Source organism: Dipodomys spectabilis, unplaced genomic scaffold (genome assembly GCF_019054845.1).
Source record: "Dipodomys spectabilis isolate Male_0828 unplaced genomic scaffold, ASM1905484v1 ptg000051l, whole genome shotgun sequence".
NCBI classification, from domain to species: domain Eukaryota; kingdom Metazoa; phylum Chordata; class Mammalia; order Rodentia; family Heteromyidae; genus Dipodomys; species Dipodomys spectabilis.
Genome location: NW_024870728.1, coordinates 19,603,843 through 19,625,163, shown reverse-complemented (window position 1 = coordinate 19,625,163; position 21,321 = coordinate 19,603,843). Strand labels below are relative to the sequence as shown.

General features: G+C 36.4%; 1 protein-coding gene across 3 annotated transcripts in view; it reads left to right on the top strand.

The window, feature by feature from the left end:
- Map2 (microtubule associated protein 2) overlaps positions 1–21,321 on the top strand; it is a 137,522-nt gene that overhangs the window by 40,917 nt on the left and 75,284 nt on the right. For all 3 annotated transcript variants that reach the window (XM_042679317.1, XM_042679316.1, XM_042679315.1), the window contains exon 2: positions 2,750–2,825. The gene's annotated coding sequence lies outside the window, so the exon portion shown is untranslated. The remainder of the gene's footprint in view (positions 1–2,749; positions 2,826–21,321) is intronic.

Genomic DNA, 21,321 nt, shown 5'->3' with positions numbered 1-21,321 from the left:
ATTTCTCTTATGGCTAGAGAAGTTGAGCATTTCTTTATGTGTCTATTGGCCATTCTTATTTCCTCCTCAGAAATGTCTCTCCTTAAGTCTTTAGCCCATTTATTAATTGGACAGTTGTTTCTTTGAGGATTTGTTGTTGGGGATTTAGTTTTTTGAGTTCTAAGTAGCATATTTTAGATGTGAGACCCTTGTCCGTTGTAAGGCTAGTGAAGATCTTCTCCCAGTCTGTGGGCTTTCTGTTGATCTTGCTAGCTATGTCCTTTGTCTTGCAGTTATCACAGCATTATTTACCATAGCTAAGATATGGAACCAACCCAGATGCCCCTCAATAGATGAATGGATCAAGAAAATGTGGTATATATATATATATATATATATATATATATATATATATATATACACACACACACATACACAATGGAATTCTATGCCTCCGTCAGAAAGAATGACATTGCCTCATTTGTTAGGAAATAGAAAGACTTGGAAAAGGTTATATTAAGTGAAGTGAGCCAGGCCAAAAGAAACATAGGTCCCATGGTTTCCCTTGTTTGCAATGACTAGTATATGTCTACAACAAGCAGAGAAGGTCAAAGGCTATGTACATATGATCACATGAGATAATGTTAAGCAAAATGTATCCCAAGATAGGGATACAAGTGGTTTTTTTCTTTCCGTTTTTTAAATAAGTATTTTATTGTGAGAATACTGTACAGAGGAGGGGTTACAGTTACATGAGCAAGGTAATGAGTACATTTCTTATCAAGCATTGTTGTCTCCTCCTTCTTGCTAGTGTTTTTAATGTACTTACAATGCACTATGTGATTCTTTTGTTGCTTTCATATGTTCTTCCCCCACAGTATAACCCCTGTTCTCACTGGATTTGATGCCAGTGTTCTGCACCTTGTATATACATTTATGTAATTTGGGAAGGGGAAGGGATATTGGGGAACACTTAAATTGGGATGCAGACTGACCCATTGTGACATGAGATGTACAGGACACTATGTTGAAAACAAACTTTACAATGTCGGGGTGGGGGGGAGGAATTGGGGAGGTGGGGAGGGAAGTGATGGTAGGGGGAAAACAAAGGAGGAGGTAACAATGCTCGCTATGAAATGTACTCATTACCCTACTCATGTAACTGTAACCCCTCTGTACAACATTTTTACAATAAATATATATATAAAGAAAATTTTAAAAAAACAAGAAGCAATCATGATGTGAGTCTCCAAATGTTCACCTGTAAATTGACATCTTCCTTGAGGATAGAAGAGGATCCACTCTGCCAGAAGTAAAATCACAGGCCTTGAAAAAAGCACATGGAGATAACACACATTTATAAACCTTGTGTTACAAGGTATAAGAGCTAGACTTCAAAGTGGACCTCAGCTCTGAAATTCCTAGCAATATGTGGGTCTCTTATAGTGTTTCTTTTTGATGCGGATGATGACACCCCAAGGGTCACGCAGTAGAGCACAAGCCTACGATATTCTAGTCATTCTGTTTATTTCTAGCTACCACTTTTGTAAGCAATATTCTGTGTTATTTTAAGAGGAATTTTTAAGCAAAATTAATTCAGAACAACTGTTAGGATTATGATTATCAAAGTAAGTTTAGTACTCTGTGGAGAAAATTTAACTGATTAAAAAAACTTCCTGTCAATCCTGTGCTGGATAGAATCAGTGCCAACTGGGCTGGAGGCCTAGTCCTTCAAAGCTTACTGGAGATAATTAACAATATACTTCGACGAATGAATTGTCTTGAGAGAGAACATAATTGCTTGTTATTTATTAGATGGAGATTAAAGTACTCTTTCTTGGATATAATACTTTTGAGGCGTCATTGGAATAAAGCTAAAGGATAAGAAAACCTGTTAAGAATGTTTCCCCACACTCAATGGTAAAAGACATATAATACGCATGGGCATGATAAATTATACAGGGCTTTAAACATTTACACAATGAGATCAAAGGAGGATATTCTTAGGAAAAGATCACAAAAGTTCAATTGCTTTGGGCATATGAGCATGTAAAACGATGTTTATCAAAATGAATTCCAAGAAATGGAAACAAGATTGGAAGAGGCACTCTGGTTCAAGTGGTAGAGCACTTGCCTTGAGCTGAAGAGCACAGGGACAGCACCCAGGCCCAGAGTTCAAACCCCACAGCCTACAAAAAAAAGAAGAAATGGAAGTATTTGGCTTATTTTTTCTCCTTTGTTGCTGTTTTTGTTTTCTGTACTTTTTGTTTTGTATATAAGTTTATCTGTTTTGTAGACAGTAATAGGGAGCACAGAAATTGTAAGACAAAGGGTGAACAAATGAAGCAGTGATACTCACTAGACACTATGTTGAAAATGTGAAAATGAACAAGTTTTGGAGGAAGGATGTTGGGAGGAAACAACTGGGAGAAAACCAGGGAAGAGATGACACTGTTCACAAAGAAATGGACTCATTACCTGATTTAGGTAACTGTGACCCCGTTGTATATCACCTTTACAATAACAATTTTTGAACATATTTTCCTATTCTTTCCAAATATCCAAACTAGTTTGTATCAGGTTATAAATGCTCAGTTTGATAGAAGTGTAAAGAACTATCGTGAAATCCATTTTGTTCTCTCATAGCTACCCAGTATTAAAAGAGGAAACGAGACTATGGATTTCCTTTTGATCTACTTGATATAGCTATCAGTGAATTCTGTGTTGTATGTAGATCAGGGCTAAATTATTTTTAATTTTTCTTTTACAGAAAGTAGCCAAAATACATTTTCAACTCTGAGAAGACAAAATAACAAACTTTACTGACTTACTACTTCCCTGAATAGGTAAGACCTTACTATCTCCTCTGAGTTATCCAAAATTGCGAAAAGTATCTCTTTTTGCTAACCATTTTTTGTCTCTAAGTAAATATCAATTCACTTTGTTAAGAGGGTAATGAATTCCATAACTAATTTAGACTTAGAATGAAAAGACCACACTCTGAAATGAAGATCAACTAAGCCTGTAACTGGTGCTTTGCTTATTTTACTAATAATATTTCCTCAGCACCTAGTATTGGCTAAGCATCTTCTTACATGATTTACTTTTTATAAGTTAATTCAAGTATTCTTACAACTGGTCTTTGAGGTAGATAAGGGATCATGTCTGAGGTTGTAAGATAGAAGCAGGTTCACCAAGTTTGTGCATGAGCCTACAATCTACAAACACCAGTTCCAAAAATTATTGTGATTACATATTATAGAAATGCCTAGCATTCAGATTCTCCTGTATTTTAAACAGGTTTTACCTGGATTCATGGAAGAAAAATAGGGAGTATTTGCTGAAATGGTAATAAATGCAAAGCAGACATTTATATTTGTACTCATTAAAAACAAAACTTTGAATGAGTAAATTAAGGACCCTTGAATTTATGAGCAGAAAGTATTTTCTCCATTAATTTACATCTTTCTTCAACTCAAAATTCTTAGGATAAGAACAGAATAAAGTCAAGGAAGTATAAAAAATAGATGATTTCTCATTTTAAGTAATTTTAGGAAATATATTTTCATTATTTTCAGTAGAAGTATGATGTTGATTTGACTACCCCAACATTTATTGTGTTATATTATTTCTCTACTGTTTTATTTTCAAACAAGGAAATGTATAAATTTTTCAAAGCAAAAGACTGAAAAAAATGAAAGAACCTAAGTATCTTCCACATAGATTAAACAACTCACCTATGAAAATCTTTTATAAAGGAATAACCCATCAGAGAAAAAATGAAAGCTCTTTTGTTTCCTTCTTTCCTCCGTTCCTCCTTCCCTCCCTCTCTCCATGCCTTCCTTCCTTCTTTCCTTCTTAATGAGTGTAACAGTGCCCAGGGTGATATGATTTTTCAATATTTTGTGACATGTCAGAAACAAATATTATATAATCATTCACATGTTTATACAAGCTGGGTACTAATGGTTCATCTTTGTAATATTAGCTATTCAGGTGACCCAGCCTTGAGCAAAACTGCCAAGCTCAAGTATGAGGCTCAGAGTTCAAGCCCTAGTACACACAATCACACACACACACACACACACACACACACACACACACACACTGATATACAAATGGAACCTTGCCATAGGTTCTTTAGTATTTTGTGCCTTCACTCACCTTTGTATATATACTCATGCACATTGACACTGAATTACCTGATTGGTTTAATTTTTTACAAAGACTAATATTTTGTGCTTATTATTCTTTCTAAATGACTTTTAACATCTAAAAAATAACACTAAAAGGGTTTAAGCATAATTTGCAAAGTCCATTTGGGATTTGTATCTAAAGACTCCATAGTACTTCACATATGATATTTTGCCAATCCTTTTTATGTTTTACTTTTCTTCCCAAACAGGATTCATATTTGTTTAATTTACTTGCTAATCTAATGGGATCCATGGTTTTCACTATTTTGCCATAACATTATAATTGAAATTTGTATTATTTCCCCATAGATGAAATAATGACAATTGCCAAATATAGTGTAAATGCTTCCTTTAATTTGTACAATATGAATATTTTTGGAGAATCCATGTTAATTGCTTTTATTCTCTTAGAAATCGTAGAAGTCAAAAAATCTTTTTAAGTTGTTTTCTAACACTGCAATTAATTCTAGAATTTGTTGACACATAAGTGTTTTATAAATAGGTTTCATTTATCCTAACAATGTTAATTGGGATCTTTTTATGTGCATTTGGGGATTGATGTTTAGAAAAAAGGAAGCAAGGAAAAAACAATATCAACACAAAATGAGGAAACAGTCTATTGGGAATGTGAAAATTTATCCAATACTACTAATATGATTATTAAGTAGATATTTTTATTTGCTTGGTGCCTTAATATTATAGTTGTCTTTGATATAACTTTTCTATGCCCAGTAGACAAAATAAAATGAGATGAATGAAAATGCTCGGTAAATTTAAAGTCCTTGGGAGTCATTTGCTAATGTTACCAGTTAGTGTATTATGTCAAATTTAGAAGTGGAAACTCCCAACATAACACATATAAATCTAAATGTAAAGGTTGACCTGTCTCTGAAATTTAAGCCTTACTAATTCATCCAGAATCAGCATTGTTCTCACACAAAAATGAGCTGTTAGAGTGCAGGGGTTAATAGCACTAAAAGGCTAAAAGTTGGTCTAATTCCAGTCTGTACCATCTATCAGGATGTTATTTAACCTCTTTCAGCCTCATAATATCTCACTACCAAGCTCATATGTTTCTAGACTCTTGTGTCTGTCTCAACGTTTCTGTCAAGCTGCTATCTCACATTGACCACGTACTAATCAATTGATACGACTCTGGGGTTCAAAATCCGATTCTTGCTTGTGGTAGAATAAAGCTCACACCACAGGGCTCTGTGCACTCACGTTTTCTGCTTCCCTGACCTCACGTCAACATCCTCTTCTCCCACTGAAGGCAGAGATTCCATCATGCTCCAAGCTAGGTCACTGGCTTCTAGACTTCCCACCTATCTTGATGAAGCCTCTCCTGTTGAAGCGATGGCTGCGTCTTCAGGGGTTACTATAAAACAGTGCAGATAGAAGCTTTACATGAACACAATGAATAATGGGAATAGCCTTTGCCCTTTTAATGATGCTTTTACTTGGGCTCAACAAAGTCCTTCACTTCTGCAATGTTCAAACATATTCATGGTTCTGACTTTATTGCCATGCCAAATCATGACTTTTTATGTTGCTGGCTTATATTTTCACACCTTAATTTATAATACAAAAAAATCCACCTACACAAATGAGGGTTGTACTCTTTTGAAGAGTACAGTTCTTTAAATAACAGTACATCGTCCAAGATTATTAAGATTTTTCTTTATCTCCAGAGTAGGTTTCTATGTTATTATCATAATGTTATCATCATACATAGATGCCTGAAGTTTATTAATTTTTTGCACAACAGTCTGGGGAGGTTGTTTTATTTTTACAGTTTTCTTAAGATCCTCACTTAATGAGAATTTTTACTGTTAAGAACACTTGAAAAGAGAAAGACAAATAGTAGGACCATGATTCCCTAACAGCTAAGAAAAACAGAATGAAAACTTGGTATTGTTACTATCCTCTCTGAAAATAAATACATCTACTCCCACTGATCACTACCTCATAGCATTGAGCTTCCGTCCATTACATTCCATGAGAATGACTTTCAAATGTGGCTCAAGCATTCTAAATCAAAATCTTCCTGGCCAATTAAGATATCAGAAACAACCTTTAGGCAAACCTATCTAACTCTGTACAACCACCTGGTAAACTATACTCAGGCCCCACATAGTTCTGGCTCTTCTTGATCAAGACCTAGTTCAGGGCAAAGAGGGATCTCTCATGGTTAACTGGGCACAGAAAGAAGGAGCATTGCCCACATACTCTGGCAGGAATTAAAATAACAATAACAGCCCTCCTACTTAACAGGCTGAGTCAGAGGCACATTTTACTGATTTCTCAGCAATTCTGAGCAGATTGTTTGGGCTGGGATTCTGTGGGCGGAGGTGGGCGCCACCTGCTGCAAAAGCCTTTGGCTCTTGCTTTTATTAAGTCTTGTCTTTTAACAGTTTGGCCAAATGGAAATAGGAAAAGAAAACATTTGGTACTGATAAAATAAGCACTTTCTCTAATGCTTTGAATAAAATAGTGGTGGTCCAGGAAATGCTTATTATGCAATTAATTCTTTTACTAGCCATGATAATTAATTTAAAGGGGAGGCTTATTGCAGAAGACCTTGATGATCACATCTTGCTAGATGCTTATGATCAGATTTTTGGAGGCTAATAGCTCTAACCTTGTCTTAGTCAATTTGGGGATATGGTTGGAATTTATACAAATCAAGTTTTTGCTTAAGCATAACAAGATTGTTATATAGTTCCTGAAGTATTTTGTATTAGAACATTTTTGTTACTATAGCAACAATACTTGAGGCTAGCTAATTTTTTTAAGGAAAAGAGGGTTATTCTGGTGTATGTTTCTGGTCCAAGGTCAAGGACCTGGATATGGCAGGGTCCAGTGCAAGGCATCACATGGAAAAGACTGTTTTTTTGATCTCTTGTCTACTTTTCATTAAGCCATCAGTAATTCCCCCTTAGGGACTCTGTGTTGATGACCTTATCTAATTCTAATCATACCTTACAGATTCCACGTCCAAATATAATAACTTTCCACTCCTCTTAATTCCTCATAATAAAGATTAAGTTTTCTGAGCCCTTGGGAAACATATTCACACCATATCCAAATGAAGACATAATTCATAAATGCAAGAGCTGGGGAACAGATGGGCATGAGGATCTAGAACGAGAAACTAATGATGAGTTAAGGCTCCCATCTCCAGCTCTCTCCGAGGCCCTCATTCTCATTGGCTTGTTGCTCAAGGCTGATGAAATAACTCCCTGTCTCCTTTTGAGTCCACATACGCAAACTAAGTTTTTTCTATTGCTTAGCTTGCCAAGCTGCTTGCCTTTTCATGCTAGGCATACACAGCATATGAACATCATGAATTGGTGACATGAGCATTTCACCTGGTAAGCTGTGGCTACTTGAATAGACCACCTACTACATTCATGCTTGCCAGTATCATACACTTTTGGGTATGAAAAAGGAGAAATGATCTGGAAAACAGAGATTCAATAGCTGCTAGCATCCTTAAAGGCTATCAAAAATCTTGTTAGCCCCTCTCGTCAATAATTAGTATAATTACTGATGAGCACCCACATACTCATGTGTTGTGTATGATGATCAGGAAAGCTCAATTACTATACTAAGAGTCTTTCCCATACCCTGCTTTATATACTCTGCTTTATATTAGTAAGTTTGAGAATCTCTGTAAGTCCTGAGATGGTCTTGTTTGCTCTCTTTTGCCACTTGGAACAGAAATTAGCACTTTTTAAGATTAAAAAGTTTTCAGGTGCTGGTGGCTCACACTTGGAACCTTAGCTACTCAGGAAGCTGAGATCTGAGGATCATGGTTTGAAACCAGCTAAGAAAAGGGAAGGTCCTGAGACTTTTACCTCCAATTAATCACCAAAAAGCTGGAAATGGAGCTGTTGTTCACATGATAGAGTGGTAGCCTTGAGCAACAAAGCTCAGGGACAGTCTTCAGGCCCTTAGTTCAAGCCACACAACTGGCACTAAAAAGTAAAGAAAAGAAAAAGAATAAAAGAAATTGAAAGCAACAAAGAGAAAAAATAAAGAGCAAAATCACTATCCTAGGCAAATTTAGAAAATCCTTCTTGAAAGATTACCACTGGTGCAAAGTTAACATTCCATCTTTAGAGTGACATGTTCTACTGCAGAGAAAAAGTTCCTTATAAGACACTTCTACTTGGCCTTTCTGGCCTTTTGATATAGCACAAGGCAGGGAGACTTAGAAACTATATGAGAATGTATGTGTGATACATGCACACCTTATACCATTCCAATGCAGATAGTTTCAAAGACCACATTGTACAAAGTTCAGTGCAAATGCAATCATGAATTTGGGACACTTTAATACCAGAGTTCTGAGGTAAGTGAAATCAGCTTTAATATGGGATAGAATACCACGTAAGACCCTTTAGCCATTGGCTTGTGGTCTTGTCTGTTCCCCAAGGGCACAAGTGGCCATCTTCCCTGCACAGGTGTTACTGATTTCTTCTTTTGCTCTTCACTCTTCCACTAGTGGCATGAAAAGAAAACCAAACAAAAACCCAGAACACTATCACCACAAACAGCAAAACAACCATCCCTAGTGTGAACAAAATATTTTTCCCATTGGATATATTCTAACCTCAGCACAATACCCACTAAGCATGTATATTCTCACAAAAAAAAAAAAAAACAGGAACTTCTTTTGAAGTGATGGAGGTCGAGCCTAGGGCCTCACTCAAACAAGCTAGGCAAGTGTTCTGCCACTTGAGGCATGCCCCCAGCCCTTCCTCTTGCAGTTTGATGTTGAGATCGGGTTTTAATAACTTTGCTTGGCTATCCATGATATTTATGATCCTCTTGCCTCTGCCTTATGCTTAGCTGGGGTTGCAACTACGCACTACCATACCAGTCCTATAAACTTAGTTTCAAAACAACATTTTCCCAAGGAAGAAGAGTCTGTGATGAAACAAGAGAAAAGTATTTTCAATTTTTCATGAAATATGTTTTAATTCCTCCTTTATTCAATGCTCAGCTCTATAAAGTATGGGAAACGCAAGTAAGGAATTGTGTAGAAGCAAAGAACTGCAATATGTGTTAAAAGAAACAGTTCCATTTCACTTGGGTTTTGTAAGATAGAGGAATGACTGGTGTTAGGAGGGATAAATTATACTAAGTGAATGGAGGTACTATAAATCTAAATTGAAGGAGTTTATATTTTATTAATTAGACAATGTGAATTCACTAGACAACAAGTTTCATAGCTGGAGCATGATGTGAACAAAGTAGTCTTATGAATCTTGATTACCCTGGATAGTGAAATCTCAGAACAAATGGTAGTGGTTAGGAATGGAACAATGGTCTACAATTCAGTAGATGAATGGGTTATGGAAAAGAGGCTAATATACATGCACATTGGTAAGGACAACAAGAGACAGAGAAGATTTAGTAAAGCACTCAGGCCTAATATGAACCATAAACATTATTACAGAGAATGATGTATTAAGTCATGAGAGTAAAGAATTCACAGCAATAAGTATTCTTCCACTTAATACTTCCTAAATTATTAGTGACTATTAAAGGGCATGAAAACATCAGTAACCTCAAAGTCTCCACCTCCAAGTCCACCTCCCTACTACAGAGCATGAACTTTCAAGACATATTGCCAGATATATTGTCAAACACAAATTGCCTATGCCCACAAGAGAATCTTGCCTGTGCCTTTTCTAGCCTCAAAGTCCTGTATTCCTTTATTCTTGTCTACCAAGAGTCCTGACAGTTCAGAGGTGCCTCAAAAAGCTGTGTGCTCCCCATTCTGAATCCCTATTCCATGACCTCCAGTACATTTGTCTGAACTTTGCAGTGGCTTTTAGTTTCTTTTTTCCTGATCCTTGTAAATAGATGCTCTTCACTGCTGTTACCATGCAATGTTCAGTGTTTATCGGATTATTTCCTTTTTTACTTCAGTTTTTCCTAGTATGAGACTAAATTAATTTAAAAACCATTGGATGGGGCTCAACGCAGCTATTTCTGGACAATACTGAGTCCCTCTGTCCTACTACTCAGTTACCTCTTTATCCTTTTAACAAAATTACCTGTTGTTTCTTCTGCTTAAATTGTTTCTCTGAGTGTGCCACATCCTTTTCTTTTATTATCATTGCTTTTTTTAAAAAAATTCTACTCACCCCATGTAAGTGCTCATAGTACCTTTGCCTGTCTTACAAAGTAATTTTATGTCCATTCAATTCTCAAAAGTTATCCCTTCTTTAGCTGGGCACTGGTGGCTCATGCCTGTAATCCTAGCTACTCAGGAGGCTGAGAGCTAAGGATCACAGTTCAAGGCCAGCCCAGGCAAGGAAAGTCTGTGAGACTCTTATCTCCAGTTAACCACCTGAAAAACCAAAAGTGGCATAGGGGCTCCAGTGGTAGAGCGCTAGCCTTGAGCTGAAGAGCTGAGGGACAGCGCCCAAGCTGAGAGTTCAAGCCCCATGGCCGACCACTCCCTTCCCCCCAAAAAAGGTTATCCCTTCTTTAAATCTTTTTTTGTTCAATTCTAAAAGTTATAGTACTGGTGCCTTTGAATCAGTTGAATTGGGGGAGGGAAGGGGGACAACAAAATGGTGAGATAAAGGACAAGGGGGAACCTATGCAGCATGTTGGAAATGATCTGTACAATTTGGGGGAAGAAATGAGGGAGCAAATTGAGGGAAGAGGTAACAAGTTAGACAAGAAATGTAATCACTACCTTACTTAGATCATTGTAAGCCCTCTGTACATTACCTTGGCAATAAAATTTAAAAAATTAAAAAATGAGCTACAGGAAAGAGATAGAAGATTAACAGGATTAGGTCTCGTGGTGATGAAGAGTATTATGTTGTTCATTATAGGAGTAAAGAGATTGGTTCTTGTCAGAAAGTAAGGGAAGAAAGACAAGCCGGCACTGTGAGATCATGAGGAACGCTGAAGGGAACAGTTGGGGTAGAGGCGGGAAAAGATATGTTAAAAACCAAATTGATTCATGTGAACGAAATTGAGGGAAACCTGCCCCGTAAGAAAAAAATGCAAACAATGAGACAGAGAATGGAAGACAGAGAGTGGAACCATGGGTGAAGAATACTGTCTTCCACTATCTATCTCAGGAAAGCATATTTCCATCCTACCCTTGGAAAGCATTGAACTGTCCTGAGATTCTTAGATAGTTGCAGATTTAGTCCTCGCTTTAGCCACAAGCAGTGGTCAATAAGGGCTGACTTAAAGGAGACCAGAGCCACGCCAGGAAAGCAGAAGGGCACAGGGAGCAGAAGTTGGCAGAGAAACAGGAAATGCTCTTTCCCTTAGTTTTTTTTTTTTTCCTCTCACTTCACCCACTCCACCACCTACTGCTGTAGTAGTTACTGTCAGGATTTTCTGTGCAGGAAATAAACTGGGGACAGTGACTTTAATGTATTTCATTTCATCCATTACTTCCATCTCACGCTTAAAACAAATAACATTATACTTTCCTTCCATCTAAGTATGCTAGTTAGAATTAGCTACTTGCTACTACAAGATCTAGAAATATGTCATAACTTGGCTTGCTCCAGTTCTGTTCGGGTATTTGGTTGGGGAGAATGTTCATTCTCTTCATAGTCAACCAGGAACCCAGGCCTCCACCATTTGTGAACTTGCTTCCCCATTGATTGTATAAAATTGAAGGGCAGAGATTAATGAGGAGCACATGGCAAGTTCTATGAGCCAGACCTGGAAGTAAGTGTGTATGTGTGTGTGTGCATGTATCACTTTTGCTAACCTGCCTTTGACCAAGTACAGTTTATGGGAGCACATCTCATTGTGCAAGGAAATGTACTTATATGCTCATGGAAAAAGAATTTAAAAAGCTTTGGCAAAGTTCTGCAAATCATTTTTATACTAAGCAGAAAATCTATATATAAATGAATACATTTATGCATTTGGATTAAATGGTTGGAGCAAAATAGATGTCAGCTGTCCATGCTTTGTTTGCTCAGGCCTGTAATCCTCGCTACTCAGAAGGCTGAGATCTAAGGATCCTAACTGAAACCTAGTCAGAAAAGTCTGTGAGGCTCGTCTCCAGCAAAAAGCTAGAAGTGGCAATATGGCTTAAGTGGTAAAGCACCATTCTTGTTTGAAAAAGACAAATGAGAGCTTGAGGTCCTGCAATTAAGCTTAGTTTTAGTGCAAAAACAAAAACAAGTAGATATCAACCATACCACAAAGACAAGATAATGAATCATAATTTGAATTAATTCTATGTTAAAAATAATATATGTATTAGGCACAACAGTTCATCAAAAACTAGTTTTTGTAGTAGTACATAAAAAAGGCATTTATTTTAAGCCCTCCTTAGAGAAATAATTGTTTACAAATTGATAATGGCTGACAAAGTATGCTGCTTAGTGATGTTATTCATTTGCTACGCTGACTTCTGCTAAGGGAATTTATTCATACTTTCATATGTCTCTAAAATCCAATATGAAAAGCAGAAATGGGAATGATGAAGTGAAAACATAGTTTGAATTGAAGAAGGATGTACTCTTTAGCAAAAAATAAAAAACTAAAGTAGACATTGAAGAAAAACCTACAGTATTCATACTCTTGAAAAAATTGCTTCAAGACGTATTTTAACAGGCTCACATAAATCATCCTTTGCATTTGTTCCATCAGTCCTGTTTATTCAGATGGTAGCAAACATTGCCATTTTTCTTGGAGGGTAGCTTTGTATTGATTATTTTGTAAGAATAGAATGTTCTCTCAGCGGTGTACAAAAGCCATTCTATCAGCTCAGTGTTCTATAAAAATCAACTCATCTGCTAACTACTTTTATCCTGGAGTGTTAGTTTCCTGTGACTGATGGAATGTTTGGGATTTTGTGAACACAATGTATTGTAGTCAGTGTGTGGTGCAATTTCTATTACTTCCTTGAAAGTTAAAACTCCTTCTTTGAGAATTGGTGACACTTCAGTTGCATGTTCCTCACATCATAGAGTGATGCCAAATACAAAAGTGACCAGAAAATTGATCCATTCACGGAATCTTTAAGGAAAAGTGTTTGATGCTCTAGTACACGTGAGAATGAGAAGCCATGAGCAAAAGAAGGAGGTTGAATGAACCTGGAGGCTGATTCTTCCTGTGCGTGTCTGTCAAATCATCCTCCTAAGAAGAATAATGATTTACTTAACCTTGATCATTTCTTGTGATTTTTTTTTTTTGCTCTTTCTCACCCACCTGCACTATTTCTTAATGAATGTCAAGGATTCCAGTCATACCATGTGCTCAGTAATTACTACAGATGGCAGCTTGATTTGGAGACAGTTGTAGTCTCTGTAACAGAAATTTTAGAATTCACCAAAGCAAATACTTTAATGAGGGGGTGCCAAAGCTTGAGTCATTTAAGTCATTGTGAACAGAGCTCTAGGAAAGACTCAGGAGTAACCAATCCTTCATAAAGAGAAAAGGAGAAAAGCAATAATTTTAAAAAGACCTTTTGTTAAGACAGATAGACTGCTGTGGTACTACTAAGTTCCACTGGGAAGCTGGGTATAAGCCTTTTTGTTTTGTGCTTTTATGTTTCTTTTTGGCATATATTTGCATTCGCAGTGAGTCTTGTTTTTAGAACCAATGAGTTGATGTTGCAATTGTTAATGTACTATATCATGTTCTTTCTTTCTTTCTTCCCCCTTTGATTTATCCACAGTAGTCACTTTTTTTGTTTGTTTGTTTGTTTTTATTCTGGTAAGCTGTGAAATGTATATACATTTATCTGATTTGGGGAAGGGAAAGAGAGTAACAAAATAGTGAAACAGGGACAAAGGGTAAACAGTGATACTCACAAGACAATAGATTGGAAATGACTTTTATAACCTGCCATGGGGGGAGTCAAGAGGGAAGGGATAGTAGGAGAAAAAGGAAAGAATGTGTAACAATGTTTGACAGGAAATGTACTTATGGGGCTGGGAAGGTGGCTCAGTGGTAGAACACTTGCCTTGCGTGCATGAGGCCCTGGGTTCCATTCCTCAGCACCACAAAGAAAAAAGAAAAAAAGCCGGAAGTGGCGCAGTGGCTCAAGTGGTAGAGCGCTAGCCTTGAGCTGAAGAGCTGAGGGACAGCGCCCAGACCCAGAGTTCAGGCCCCATGACCGGACCCCACCCCCCAAAAAAAGAAATGTACTTATTATCCTACTTACTGACTATAACTCCTCTATACAACACATTTACAACAAAATTAAATTAAATTAAAAAGATAAAAGAAAAAACAAGAGGAATTTAAAATATAGTAATATGTATACATTCACAGATTATTCAAATACACACTACAGAAGTATTTGACTATAAGGACAGGGCAATTTTGTTATTGAAGCTCTGATTTACTGATGTATATTTTTATGTAATTTTCTTATGATTAAAGCTGATTATAAAATATTTGTATATGGAAAATACACAGAAAACTTTCTGACTTTGTCCTTTCTACCATCGTTTGAGTATAGCTGATTCTGCATCGATTGACTCTTGCATGCAGAATCTGTCACCACCTTGTCCTCCTTCTTTGCCTTCCTGTCATAGAGCCACTACCATGTCCTGAGGTGGCAACCCAACCCCCATTTTCCACCCTTAACTCACTGTACTCTCTCATCCATGGAGCAGACATATGGTCGTTTTTATATTTTATTTTATTGTAAAGATGCTATACAGAGGGGTTACAGTTACACCAGGAAGGTAGTGAGTATATTTCTTGTCAAGCATTGTTACCCCCTCTTTTGTTGTTCTCCCACTATCCCTTCTTTCCCCAATGTCCCTCACTCCCTGCCCCCAAAGTTGTAAAGTTCATCTCCAACATAGCGTCTTGTGAGTATCATTGCTGCAATGGGACATCCTGTGTCCCTGTTTCCCCTCCCCAAATTAGATAACTGTATAAGATGCAGGGTACCAAAATCAAGTACCGTGACAACAGGAGATATATCATAGGGGGAAGAACATACAAAGGAAACAAAAAAAATCACATAATACATTAAAAACAACAACAAAGAAAAATATCTTGTGCCCATATCTTGGGGTTCATTTCACTTTGTATCATCTTACATGGTCATTTGTACATAGCTTTTGAGCTTTTCTGCTCATCTGATAAAATTATCCTAGACATATACTAATTATTGCATTATAAGGGAAACCATGGGACCTGTATTTCTTTGGGTCTGGCTTACTTCCCTTAATATGATTTTTTCCAAGTCTTTCCATTTCCTAACAAATGAGAAGGTGTCATTCTTCCTGATGGAAGGATAGAATTCCATTGTGTGTATATTTATTCACACATATATGCATATATATATATATATAGTGTGTGTGTGTATATACATATATATATATATCACATTTTCTTGGTCCATTCATCTACTGAGGAGCATCTGAGTTGGTTCCATATCTTAGCTATGGTGAATAATGCTGTGATAAACAGTTGTACGGGTAGTTTTAGTTGGCCTTGTTTGTGATCATTGGGGTAAATGACCAGAAGTAAGATTGCTGGGTCATAGGGGAGCTCTATGTGGAGTCTTTTGTGGAATCTCCATACTTCTTTCCATAGTGGTTGAACTCTCACCAACAGTGCAGTAGGGTTCCCTTTTGGCCACATCCCCTCCAGCATCTGTTGTTATTAGGTTTCTTGATTATAGCCATTCTAACTGGGGTGAGGTAGAATCTCAATGTTGTTTTGATTTGCATTTCTTTTATGGCCAGAGAAGTTGAGCATTTTTTCATGTGTCTATTGGCCATTCTAGACTTAAAGAGAAACTTTTCTGAAGGAGACATATGATCTTTTAAATGGTTATGACTACTTGACTGAACTCCTGTAAAGACTTCCTATTGTTTTGACCAAGTTCTTTAGGATCCTGCACAACCAGGCTCTCTTAAGATTCTTTTTGTGTCCTAATCCAAACCAGCTTGAACACATCAACTCATTTCCAGCCTAGTATCTCTATTCTTCCAGCACCCTTCTCCCCTTCCAGGGCATTCTTACTCAGTCCTTCATACATATAAGTAACACTGCCACAGCATTTGTGTTCCTCCTCTGAGATCCTCTCTATATAATCTTTAAAACCAAGGAAAAGATTGGTACCAGTGGCTCTTGCTTGTAACTTTATCTACTCTGGAGGCTGAGATTTGTGGATCATGGTTCATGAGACTTGTACCTCCAATTCATGGAAGTGGAGCTTTGGCTAAAGTGGTATATGCTAGCCTTGAGCAAAAAAGTTCAGAGACGGTGCCAGGCCCTGAGTTCAAGTCCTCAGGACCAGCACACACAAAAAAGGAGTAGTCCATATGTTCTACTGATGATGAGTCATTTCTTAGTCTCTAGATTTACTTCTGGTATCTAAGTTTTTAAGCATGAATTGAAAAGAACTTGTAAAACTTTTCCTTTTGGTTTTAGAGATGAAGAGAGAGAAGACCAGGAGATGCACTGCTACTCTGCTTTTGTTGTTGTTGTTGTTTCTATGAAAGCCACTTGGTAAAATTTCGGATTCACATAATAAATGTGTAAAAAATCACAGAATGGCAAACAAAAGCCCGAAATTTTTCTAGTAAAATTCCTGTGGAAGTGCTCAGCAGATTCCTTTCTGTCAACTGTGCCATCCTTGTACATCTGTAATCCCAGAAAGGAGCATAGCGGACTACCCATAATGACCTTCACTTTCCTGTCCATAATGTCTTTCCTTTCCAAGGACTCTATCTCCAGTCCCCTTCCAACCATCCCAGAGCAATTCTCTTCCCACCTCCTACCGAAAAAAAAAAAGCAATATAAAGCTCCTGTGATAAAATGTATGTTAAATATGAGTTTGGCTTAATAAATGGTGTGTTGACTTTTTAAAAAAATATTATGCTCTATTAAAAAAGAATATGCTTCCCTAATCATTTCTTTAACTTTTCTAGAACAGTGTTTCATTTGTAAATTGTCTTATTTTATGTTCCAGATCATTTTTATTTGCTCTTAGGCAAATAAACTTCAAATGGTGAATCTGGCTTTATGTTGAATAGTTTTTATCCACAGGCTCACCATATAATAACTCCTTATCTGTGCCTGTTCTTACATGGAGAAATTTACATATAAAATAGGAGTATTTGTGTTTGTAGAGATATTAATTAGGTTGTTTATTGGTTTTCTTGAATACTTTGCTTTCCAGATTAAAACTTCAACATCTCATACATTTCAGGCCTGGAGGAGTTAATGAATTTATGTCACATCCTATCTCTCCAGAAGTTTGGCAGAATACAAATAGCAAGCCATAAAAGTTGACCTTGTTTCTAGAATTCACTCCAGGGTACAAAGATATGTCTGTTCAAAGAGATCAGTCAGAGTGCATGTGAAGGCTGACCCCGTTGGAACAGACCTGAGTTGTGAGGGAATTCCAAATGATAAGGAGTTTGTATGTTTCCTTTCTGGTCCAACACAACTGATGTAGTGAACAAGGTAGCTTTCAACTTAGCTCAGAATTCCTATGAGTCACAATTATTGTCAGCCATGAGCATGGAACAGCATAGCACAAAGCCTTCCCTAAACCAAAAAGGGGAAAAAAGGAATTTTTTCTGTTTTATATAACTCATACTTCAGTTTTATATCTAACATGTTACCTTTCTCCAGAAAAAAAGACTCTCCATAGATGTGGTAGCTGAATAACTTTTAAAACACATCTATTCATTTTTCTTTTCCAGTAGATAGGACTTAGAAGTGTTGTAGTCTTGGAGCACTGCTTCATCCTTTGTTACCACATGTACTGTGTTATCTTGTAACATGGTACATCACGTCTGTATAATGTGAGTTATTTGAGGTCAGAGTCCAAATCCTAATCATTGTTGTATTCCTATTGTATTACATGATTTCTGGAATAAAGCAGGTACTCAAAAGCCATTTGTTAAATTAAATGCTAAAAAGCCTGAAAAATGATTGGTAATCATCTTAAAATTAAATGAACGCTCGCCTGTAGTCTCCTTAAAGCAATCTGTAAATAAGTGCCTCTCAAAAAACGATCCAGCTCCAGTTACTTGGGTTCTCTGCTATTTTCCTAACCACCTCCATTTCCTTGTGCCAATGTCTTATTGTGTGAAGACTTTTATCCACAAACAGCCTACTTGTATGTTTCACCTGCTGTCACATCTGAACAAAAGTGAATTTTCCTTGTACTAATTGTGAATTAGCCATGGCATGTGATACAGAATGAGTCAGCTTATAAAATCAAAAGTATTTTACTTTACAATTAGCCTTGGAGCCAAGAAGAGGAGAGTGGACAGAGAAAATATGAAACTAACATTTGGATTTTCTGTTTAACTTTTTCATGTCACCATGAGCATTTCCCTCAGTTTTGTGTAGAAAATAAAGAAGGAATATTAGGCTGTAGGCAGTTTATCAGTAAATATTTAAGCTTATAACTCATCAACATTTAAAAGCAAAAGTATGGATTCTTCATAAAATGTCGTTACTCTTAGGGACCAAAATAAATTTCCCTTGTGGGTCACTGATAAACATAGCAATAATAAGAGGCAATAATTGAACCTATGTGGAAGGGAGAAAGAATGTTCATATGCTTAATTGTACTTTATGATTGTGTTTTATTCTTTTCTTCCCCCTGGATATGTATGAACACAAAATTATAAGTCCAGTTTTGAATTGCACTGGCACATTATATGATGACAGAGCAAAACATGTCCCAGAAAACATTCTAGAACTGTCTGCACCGATAGCATTATAAAAATGGAGACTTGCCTATCTGACATGCAGTGTATTTTTACTTTATTCTTCCTAGGCCTTCATTGCTTTTGGGGGGCCAACTTGTGACAGTATTAAATGTTTCCTAGTGATAAGTATCATCCATGACAATTTATGTGCAGATATTCCACATTCATCCCGATCTTGATCTACCAGCCAAATACATTTGAGCAAGTATACTTTTGTCATAAATCACTAGTGAATGCTAAAGAATAATCTAAAATAAGCTTGCTGCAGGCAATTTGAAGACCAGCAGCTAGTCATTGCTTTCACAACATGAAGGTTTCTTTTTTTGTTTTGCCATAAACAATGGGTAATTTAAACATTCATTTAAGATGTTTCTGCCTCTTCTAAGTGGAAGGAGATACAACTGAGAACTACCTTAAATAAAAACAGTCTGTCTTATGGTTGAATCCAACAACTCATCATAAATATTCTCGAGAAAGGCATGAAAGTCTCAGCTTCTATTTGTGAGAATGGCCACGTGGCCCATCAACACAATTGTCTTCATCTTGATTTCAGTCACTATACGACACTAAATCTTCCATGCATTTGTCTCACTTCCGCTCTTTTCTGAAGTCTTAGGTAGTAGACTTGGCTCAAAGCTGTCCTTCTAACTTTATAGTTACCTGTTGCAATACTAATTTGCAAGCTTCACACTTAGAAATTTCAATTTTATATATGTGTCAGAAAATAATTAATTCAAAACTTTTCAATATGATGGAATGAGTGACCAATCAATGAGCATTTCAGTCTCATAATTTTAGAACCATGTTTGAGAAAATAAAATGAAATAGTTTATCTTAAAGACATTTCTAAGTTTATGTAACAATAGCTTTTTATGGAGATAGTGTTGGCTAACAGAATCTGTTTTTGCCTTGAGGCAAAGAGTTGATGATTAATTCATTCAACATCCAACAAATATTTCAAACCCAACTTATGGTTGAAATGCTTTGATAGTTTTGTATATTCCTATCATGTTTTAGTTGTGTACATCTTACTTTTGAATAAACAGGTTTTAGACTTTTAAAGAAAGATATGAAATGCTCTAAAATAGATACGAAATTAGGAAAGATCTTCTTTTTAGTTAAATATGCCTTCCATCCTCAGTATTAGATTTGCTTAGAGAAAATTGATTCCTCAATATTCCAGAGAGATGCAGAATCATTGATGATATTTTTTCTGGGTATTTTTTCTTACTCTTCCTTTAAATAGTAGAGGGGATTTGAAAGACCTTATTTTTTTGTTTCTGCAATTCTGGAGGTCATGTATGCTCAGTAACTACTTTTGATATCCTAATATGTCTTTTTGTTCCTTGCTCTAAAAAAGTACAGAAATGGTCAAAGTATATCAAACTCATTTTCATGTTCAATATTTGGGCAATCCAATGATAGATGGAGATCCAGAAAAAAATACTTGAAAAAACAGTTTACTGAACACATGTGGTTTTATAACCAAGAAAAGTATATTATTTGGCTAGCTCCAGTGTAAGTCTTTTATCATCATAAAGGTATCATTTGCTAACAACATTTTCTTGGACATTTAGCTAAACGAGTATTATTCTAAAGAAGATGGACATAAGTGACATCTTTTTTAAAAGAACCTGCAAAATAGTATTTTAGAAAATCATTTTTCTGTGAGTGTGTCAATCTATATTACTTATAAAAGGTCTAAATTATTTATATTTTATAAAACATTTTGTATGGAAATGATTCTAATCCATTTTATGTGGAAAAGATACCAGTTTAGTTTGTATCTGATTTGCCTCATGTACTGAATTATATACAAGCTATTGTATGCTAAATGTATGTAATTTTCTATTTTAAAAAATCCGTGCCCTAAATGAAAGTGCTGTAAGTCAGTAAGTACAATTTTCTTTATTGCTTGTATCTTACCTAATTTTAGAAAAGATTTGGTAAGTTTTATATGCAAATTAAACTAAGAAATAGAGCAAGTATAAAATTAGGTACGGAGCCAGGTTTTTAGACCTGAGGCCCAAAATTCAGGAGTCTCAAATTATCTCTAGCCACTATATGCGCAAAACAAAGAGACATGTTGAAAGGCAGAGGATGGATGTGTTGCCTGGTAGCCAGGAGAAGACAGCACTTAGTGCATCTTCAACAGTCTTCCAAGACACAGACATTATGTTAAATAGGGGAAATTAGAGGTAAGGTTGAGAAAACTATGCATATTTGAAACAATCCAAGTCACATGCAGGGACTGATTGACCATGAGTTCAGTTGTTGTCCTTAGAGGCCTTCTGGAGAAGAACAGAAACAAAATTGTCTCTTGAGTTTGGGGCTGTTTTCTTTTAAATAAGAAGACTTTCCCTATTTGAGGGGCAGTTTGCCTTCCACATGAGATGCTTATCAATGATTTTCTCTTTCCTAGAGTCCATGGTGAT